We start from the raw sequence: 7,839 nt of genomic DNA on the forward strand, positions 1-7,839 counted from the left end.
ATGTTAAACAATTAGGTCACTTTCAAATTAAAATTTCCTGATAATTTACTCACCCCCATGTCATCCAAGATGTTTATGTATTTCTTTCTTTATTCAAAAAGAAATTAAGGTTTTTGATGTAAACATTTCAGCATGTAGTAAACGTCATGGACTCCAAACGAGGGATTTGGATGCCATTTGGAGGGATTTGGTGGAGAGTGACGTCACTGCCCCAAATTGTTTTTGTTATTTCTAAGGAGAAATATATTTGACAAAAACCAGCACAAATCGAGCATAAACGAATGACACCAGTTTTGTGCGATTTAGACGAACTGGGGTGGAGAGTGATGTCACAGATATTTTGGTTATATCTACGGAAGGAAAATAGATACAGTGTTTGTTTTAATGGCACAAACGGGCACAAATTGAGTACAAATGAACTGCGCTGGTTTGGAGCGATTTGGGCAACATGGGGTGGAGGGTGACGTCACACGGTCAAAGAAATAATGTTTAATATCTCAAACACCAAACCAGCACAAACGTTCGTTTTTGCGGCACATATCAGCACAAATGTAGCACAAATGAATGGCATAGTTTTGGTGATTATTTCTTTTAATGGGGTGCCAACTTCACGGAGGTGGATGAAAACCGGGAGGACTGTGACTGTACAATAAACTGCCAAGTAAGTAACACTGTCTAGGCCCAGAAAAGTATGAAAGACATCGTCAGAATTGTCCATCTGCCATCACAAGAATACTTTTTTAAGCAAAGAAAGCATTTTATTTGCGTACAAAAAGTATTCTCGTCACTTCATAACGTTACGGTTGAACCACTGATGGTAGATTGACTATTCTGATGATGCTTTTCATACTTTTCTGGACCTTGACAGTGTAACTTACTTGGCAGTCTATGCGACAGTCACAGGCCTCCCAGTTTTCATCCAAAATATCTAAAATTGTGTTCCGAAGATGAACGAAGCTTTTACGGGTTTGGAACAACATGGGGTCCAGGTATTAATGACAAAATTTTCATTTTGGGGTGGAGTATCCCTTTAAGAGATGCTGCTCCAATATTGGTGACAGGGAGGAAATGGAGTCCAGTTACAGCAGTTGCTGATGCAAAGGCATCCTTCAGACACTGAGATACTGTGGGTCAAGTCCAATATGATAGAGGGGGACTTGCCTTGGGAATAATAACACCTACATGGCAGAAGGCAACACCAAAGGAACAGTGACATCTGGTGGTGGAGGTGGTACGCCATCAGGAGGAAGCAACTAGATGTGCTAGAGCAGTCTCCCAAGCCCAACAAGGCCATTGAATGAGGTGGGAAGGTATAGAACAGTGTAAAATCACTTGGAGTAAGCAGTGGAGCATGGAAACAAACAGGCTAAGTTTTATCGTTAGAGCCACATTTGATGTGCTGGCCTCTCCAACAAACTTGCGGGTATGTTGTGGACAAGACCAAGCCTGCCACCTGTGTGCAGCCCCGTTGAATATAGCCAGGGACTGGGAAATGCAAGTCGACTTAATCCACAGACTCATTTTCCCATTTGAAATTGAAGTCACCAATCTGCGCCCAGACCTGGTTCTCTGGTCCAGCTCCAGCCGGATTGTCATAATAGTCAAATTTACAGTCCCTTGGGAAGAGGCCATTAACAAGACCTTTGAAAGGAAGAAGCTGTAATATGCCAACTTGGCCACTGAGGGAAAGGAGCAGGGCTGGACAGTGAAAGTATACCCGGTGGAAGTGGGCTGCAGGGGCTTTGTGGCTATTTCCATTATAAGGCTGCTAAAGGAGTTGCGCATCAGAGGATAGGTCCAGTAAAAAGTAAAAGCTGCATAAAACATGAAACAAAAACATAAATAGTCCAGGCCTGGTCCTCTCTAGTCCTTCACTGTTGTTACTCCACCTTTTTTCTTTCCGGAGCTCCTCCGTGGGACTCGAGTCACTCATTATCATTTACTCCACCAGCCTCACTCCATTCCCACGGCTCTCAGCCCCGCCCCACTCATCACATGGTGCAAGTTTGTTAAGCAATATAGATAGCATTGTGAATTGAGAGGGATCCCTGTTAACTGCATAGACTTCTGACTAATGGTGGGAAAACTTTTAGAATTATAATATCACCAAGCCAAGTAAAGAATGGAGGGACTTAGATCAGTTGATACTCCATCAGCTGAGACTATGTGAATGATGTATTTGACCTTGAAACCTCTAGACCTACCTCCTCAAGGTGATCTAACACATTGAGGAGTCTTCATGTTCCTCCAATGTACCTCCAAACACAATCAGGTCATCAAGATATACCAACACCTGCCCTTCATTCCATTCGGAAGGGCTCATCCCTATGCCCTAATCCCTTCAAAGGGTTTACCCTCCAGAGTGAGAGCTTCAAAGGGTTGAAGGGTGTAGGGTACCAAACAACTGTTTCTTGAAGTGCCCTTCTGTGTCATCATCACGTGGCCACACTGAGGCGCTGTCATCATGCAAAGAATCTGCGCAAAGGATCATGGAAACCCGAAGTGTCCATCAGTTGTACCCTTCGAAATCCTTAATTCCGAAGGGCCCGTTGAAGTGGCCAGTTTTGAGCACTTCGGTTTGGAATGACCTTTCAATATAGCGGCCATGATTGTTTTCACTCTGAGGTGCCCTTTGGAGGGCGATATATCCCGTTTGGAACGCACCGCTGGAAATGTTTCCAACAGCCTTTTCAATGATCCGCTGAAAAGTCGCAGGGGCTCCAGTGACTAGGGCAGGGTGTCGTTAAATTTTTTTTGATATTGATACTGATACTGATACCGATACCTTGACTTCGATATCGGTTCCTGAATGATACTTTTTTGATACCAATTTTATGAAATCTATTTTAAAAAGACATTACCTCAGAAAACTTTGTTTTTATTTTTTTCAGCTTGATGAAATTTTTACAGACTCAATGACTCATCTTCTATCAAAGACTCATTACTCAGGAGCCACTGGCGCACAGAGATGGGCACTCGAGTTAGTGACTCGTTGTGACTATAAAGTCGATTGATTTTTTTTTAGACTTCAGACTTGAGGAAAGGGACTCGTGAATATTTTAAAAGCAACTCGAGTCTTTCATCCTTAAATACTTCTGTAACTGATTTTCAGAAGGCGGACCGCATCCGCACCCCGGCATCCATCCGGTACGCGAGCCGTAACACAGCACCATTTTAAGTGAACAGTGCAGCAGATCACATAACAAGCGCTCGTTTATGGTAAATATTTTTCAGCACTGTATTCTCTAGTATTTTTATCTAAATCCAAACTTTATTCAAGCCTTTCAGGATTATTTCGTTTTGTATTTTTATCTATATCTATATGTGTTTTTCTCTCTCTTTTTATCTCTGTTTGTTTTTTTTTTTTTGGAAGCGCGCCGGCGCCAATTTCAACAGCTGCGAATGACGCGGTTATTTTAACAACAGAAACACGGTGAACACCAAAATTATAGATTACTTTCACTAAAACATAGCAAAAAACAACAATTCTACAAATATAGTTATTTTTCTGGTAACAGTTTCTATAAAGCCTGTATTTATAATACATTATAAAGTTATATAAGTCATTATAATGAATGCATAATGCATTATAAAAAAAATATATATGTTGTATATTCTCATGAATATTCTTAATAAAAGTTTTATTGTATTATAATATTTACTTATTTGTGGTTATAGCTTTTAAGAATTTGATTATTTATAACACAATGAACATGTTGCATCCACTTATGTTACAATAGATTATATTTCTCATAGTTATAATGTATCATAAGTCTAGTATTTTGCCATCTTATGCTACTTTAAAGCAAACAAAGACCACTTATAAGTAATAATAATAATTATTATTATTATATTTTTTTTCCCCAAAAGCCATAAGATCAGATATCAGATCAGATGAATGTGTAATATAACACATTTGCTTTAAACTATTTTTATTGTAATATCAGTTTGATTATTTTGATGTTACCCTTTAGACAGCTGTTGATAAGTAACTCTGCAACTACTGTACATGTCAACTAGCAGTCATTAGAGTATTAGTATATCTGCTACTGTAAATATATGCTAAAACTTTATTTTGATGGTCCACCAACAGATACACTGACTATAAGCAACTTTGCAAGTACGTCAACATTCTACATACCCTAGCTTTAACCTAAGCCTACTAATACTCTAATGAGAGTTAGTTGACATGTAGCTGAAAAATTGTTTATAGTCAATAGTCTAAGGGGACCATCAAAATAAAATGTAGGCTAACCATATAAAACTTTGCATTTTTTTCAGTTGAAGAGTATTAAGCTCACATCAGTTAAATAATATTAGCCAGGAAACACTTAAATAACACTCAATACTGTGTAGATCTTAAATAAACAATGTCAAAATATGATAGAGTCCATTATACTGTAAATAAAGTAGATTATATGGTGTTCATTGTGTGTCATAAATAATCATACTCTTAAAAGTTATAACCACAAATATGTAAGTATTATAATTGTTGTTATGATTATTCATGATCTGATATATCATTATAAGGTTTTTTATAATGTATTATGCATTCATTATAATGCCTTAAGAATACCCTTATGATGTATTATAAATATGGGCTTCATAGAAACTGTTACCATTTTTCTTACTGTCTATAACTCTCTTATAACGAGGAGACGCTGGAGAATACTTTAACTTGACTTGACTTGACTTTTAATTATATAAACCAAGGGAAATAAACTCGGGATGACGTTTAACAGCAGACCAAGGAACAAGAACTGGAAAACACTGAATGAACACACCTGGGATCAAATTAACTACACGAGGAACACCTGGAATTAAATCAAACACCACAATGGGGACAGGAACACACACAAAACACATACATATTATGGTGCGACTGTCAACCCCAGGGAGTTAATCTGTAGGCTAAGAACATTTCAAAAGAATCATGTAATTATAATGGAGAAAATTGTTAATTGGCTACGATAGAACTTAAACTTTGAAACTGCTAGTTAACTTTCTTTTCTGTTCAAGATGAGAAAGTTTTGATTATTGTAGCTACATTGTTTTTAGTAGATACTGCTTTTAAGTAAAATATTAAAATAGTATAGGGAAACCCTGAACAGAAACAGTACTTTTTCTGTCACATGGCCTTGCATGTATCTAAATGTAAAAATACAATAGGCTACATGTAAAAATGTGTCTTTTTGTTTTTTGTTTGTTTTTTTGTCTGGACCTCTGCTTGGAAGAAAATATAGAGGCTTCACCTCTTGGAACTTTAATTGAATATCCCTGACTTATATCATAAAGAAATACTTTATTTGCATGGTTTTGTAATATCTGTGTAACATATTTCCTTATGTCATGGTAGACCAGAATTGACTACACAATTTTTTTTTGTCAACTTTATTTATACAGTGCTTTTTACAATACGGATTGTGTCAAAGCATCTGAACAAAATAACTTAGGAAAACAGTGTGTCAATAATGCAAACTGACAATAGTAAACACTTATTTTTCAGTTAAACAGTTTGTCTGTTACGACAGTCACTATGTCAGAATATGTGATTTTGATTCATAAAATCTTGACGTGTTGTGAACAAGAAACATGTCGGACTATACGACGTTACCCGACCATTCAAATCATGCTGTCATTAACAACATGTGTGCTGTCATCAGTAGCGCGAGATGAGACATAATGTGCTATGAGCTAGCAAAACAGTGTGTTTTGCCCTGTCTTGTCATCAGAAAAGCCAAAAAAGTAAAAAAAAAAAACCCTGAAAATGGACACGAATCTGGATGGGATGAAGACGATGGTATGGACTGTCAAAGAGAAAAATAGTTTTTTATTTGACCTTTTTTCACTGTTTTGTGGTAGTCCCTCATCATGAATGCAGGAGTATTGTACTGCACAGCATGCTCTAAAAAGGCAAATAAGATAATGAAAATGAAAAGGCACATATTTATAGTGTGGTGTGATCATGTGTGTGTTCATCACATTGATTTTAAAGAGACAACTGTATGTGATGCCTTACATAGGCCGAGCGCTACGATCAAAGATCACAGAAGATAATGATCGGCATACGGTAAATAAAAATTACTACACCTTGATCTACATGACTATTTTCACAAATTTACTATTCTCTCACTATAGTAAACATAATTGTGCTTTTTGTAGTAAATCAACAGTAACCACAAATTTAACATAGTTTCATTATAGTAACTATAGTTCCCTGTTAATATTTCATTCGTACTGCGTCTTGTTAAAGATGCTTATGGGTAAAACTCCTTTTTCTCCAATGACTGAAGCCTTTTTTAGTAACGCAGTGTAACTGCATGGCCATTGGTTCATGCAGTGAATATAAAATGAACCAATGGCTCGGCAGCGGAGCGTTGTTTCAAATGCCGCGCCGTTTGCCACTGACGGTCACGGCGAGTGCATTTCATGCTTAAGCTCCGACGAGTCTGGCCCAGACCCCGCAGCTTTCAAAGAGCTGCGCAGCACAACTGGCCTGGCCCTTCGCGCCACCCAGATGACAGCGCAGGTGATCGGCAGATCCATGGCCAGCCTAGTGGTGCTGGAGTGCCATTTATGGCTAAACCTTACGGAGATCAAGGATGCAGATAAGGTCTCCTTCCTCGACTCCTCGGTTCCCCTACTGGCCTGTTTGGACCTGCAGTTGAGGGCTTCGCTGAAGGCTTTACTGCTGCACAGAAGTCGTCCCAGGCAATGCGACACTTCCTGCCAAAGCGCTCCAGCTCTATGGCTGCTCCTAGTCGCCCCAAAAATGTGCCGACTCAGCATCCCACAAAGAAGATGATGCCAGTTGGTTGCTTGGATGGTTAGCTAGGGCCTAGCCTGGACTGCTGTTCTGCTAGACGCTACCAGTTCCCTAAACGCCAGGGCCCCCAGTGTTGTACGTAAAAACGGTTCCCCCAGCCGAGAGCGAGTCAGGCGTTTACAGCTGTTACTTCCTCATCCCCAAGAAGGATGGCGGCCTAAGGCCCATCCTCGAACTCAGACACTTGAATCGGGCCCTCATGAGATGACCGTTCAAAAGGATCACATTGAAACAGATCCTCTCACAAGTATGCCCAGGGGACTGGTTCTTTTCTCTGGACTTGAAAGATGCTTACTTTCGCATCCAGATAGCCCCCCCATCACAGGCGATTCTTGAGATTCGCCTTTGAGCGAGTGGCTTATCAATACAAGGTCCTTCCATTTGGGCTGTCCCTAGCTCCTCGCACTTTCACAAAGTGCATGGATGCGGCTCTTTCCCTGCTGAGACAGATGGGAATCCGCATTCTGAATTACCTCGATGACTGGCTCATTCTGGCCCAGTCGGAGGAAGAGCTACTATCTCACAGATCCCTCCTCCTCAGCCACCTGGAATGCCTGGGACTCAGGGTCAATTTTGCCAAGAGTGCGCTGTCTCCCAGCCAATGGATATCGTTCCTGGGAACAGTTTTTGATTCAGCCCAAATGAGAGCGATAGCCACACTGGAACGTGCGCTGGCCATCTAGCAGCTCGTGGCATCATTCAAAGTTGGAGCCACTCGCCCTCTCAGAGCGTTTCAGAAACTGCTCCGCCTCATGGCCTCTGTGTCTCCGGTACTACAGCTGGGCCTGCTCCGTATGCGGCCCCTTCAGTATTGGCTGAAACCATAAGTTCCATCCCACGCCTGGCGTCTTTCATATATCTTCAAGGAATAGTGTGTCAGTTAAAGCCGTCTGGCTCCTCTATTGATGCTATAGAGTTTCAGAGTTAAAATTGGTGAACAGAGTGTTGATTTCTGATGTAGCTTCTTTGTCATGTGGTGTTCCCCAGGGCTCCATTCTAGCTCCTATTCTCCT

Source organism: Cyprinus carpio, chromosome A8, assembly GCF_018340385.1.
Source record: "Cyprinus carpio isolate SPL01 chromosome A8, ASM1834038v1, whole genome shotgun sequence".
NCBI lineage: Eukaryota > Metazoa > Chordata > Actinopteri > Cypriniformes > Cyprinidae > Cyprinus > Cyprinus carpio.